The sequence below is a fragment of the Pteropus alecto genome, unplaced genomic scaffold, assembly GCF_000325575.1.
Source record: "Pteropus alecto unplaced genomic scaffold, ASM32557v1 scaffold135, whole genome shotgun sequence".
Taxonomy (NCBI): domain Eukaryota; kingdom Metazoa; phylum Chordata; class Mammalia; order Chiroptera; family Pteropodidae; genus Pteropus; species Pteropus alecto.
The window spans coordinates 3,313,072-3,314,233 of NW_006438076.1; the positions used below are offsets into that span (position 1 = coordinate 3,313,072).

A 1,162-nucleotide genomic window follows, 5' to 3' on the forward strand; every position below is an offset into this window, starting at 1 on the left:
GGAAAGAGTTTCTCGCACAGTTTACACCTAGAAGTTCACAAAAGGTGTGACTAAAGACTAAGGCTTTTGTCCCTTTAGAAGAAAGACCGGCGTCGGGCACCACCTGGCCAGCATGTGGCTGTCGTCTGTCTGCGACAATCGCGGCCTCGGGAGAGGCCGGCTCCCTCGCTGCACCCGCCCCTCCTGACCCGTTCACCGCGTTAAGCCGCAGTCCCTGTGACCTCGGGGGCTCCAGTTGGCGCGTTACCTCTATGCGGCCTGAGGAAACCCCGAATCCGGGCCATGGACCCGTCGGGGCTCAGGACTGCGCGCCTGGGAATCGGTACCCGGACAGCGAAACCAATTCCACGTACTCAGCCCCGACCTCTCTCCAGCATCGGGATGGCCGCTGAGAAGCCTCTTCACCTCTCCCAGCCCACCCCACTCACCCGTCACACCGAGGTGCGCTCGTAGCCCTGCTTCAAGCGCAGCAGCTCCGCAGGTGTCGGTTGACGTCCCGCAGCTTGCGCAGGCGCACTGCCCGCCCGAGCACGGCGGCCGCCTTAACCCCCAGGCCGCTGAGGTTTAAAACCCGGAGAACCAATAGGTGTCCTTGGCCCCGCCCCTTCCCTTCTATTGGTCCTGAGGGTGTACGCCTTCCAAGTCTACATTTTGATTGGTTTATGTTTTCTCTTGGCCCTCCCCTCGGGCGGGAGGTAGCCCGGGATATGGGGCGTCCGCTGGGAAAAATCTGATCCCCGCGGCGCTGGAGCGCGAACTGGAACCGTTGCTGCGTCGCTAGGCACACCCGACGCGGAGGGGAGGGCTTTCAAGCTTCCTTTAACGGCCTGGTTAGCTGGGCTTAAGGAGGGGCTGTCTTAGAATTCCGTCCACCTCACCGAATCAGTCTCTTAACTTTTCCGACTGTGGGCGGCTCGGTGGCGTCCAGAGGGTTCCCGGCGCGGTCGGAGCCGTGATCCGGTTCCCACCTCTGCGCATCAGCCCTTTGACCCGTGTCCGACACGCGGGTTCTGTGTGAAGGCTCGGAGGCGCGGGAGGACTTTCTCAGGCTCACAGGCTCCCTGATCTGACCCAGTGCTATGTCTCCAGTCCCACCGACCTTACTTTCAAACTGACTTCCTTGCCTGAACCACCGCTCACAGGCGGTGTTCCTGCGGAATGC

At 61.8% G+C, this 1,162-nt stretch overlaps 1 protein-coding gene across 9 annotated transcripts in view; it reads right to left on the reverse strand.

Moving 5' to 3' along the window:
- Positions 1 to 551, reverse strand: part of HYLS1 (HYLS1, centriolar and ciliogenesis associated) — an 11,360-nt gene extending 10,809 nt beyond the window's left edge. For 3 of the 9 annotated variants that reach the window (XM_025049165.1, XM_015592031.2, XM_025049164.1), the window contains exon 1: positions 429 to 545. The gene's annotated coding sequence lies outside the window, so the exon portion shown is untranslated. Of the gene's footprint in view, positions 1 to 428 lie in introns of all 9 variants that reach the window. The other 6 variants (XM_015592034.2, XM_015592036.2, XM_015592037.2 and 3 more) reach the window with 4 other exon arrangements.
- Between the last annotated feature and the right edge of the window lie 611 nt (positions 552 to 1,162).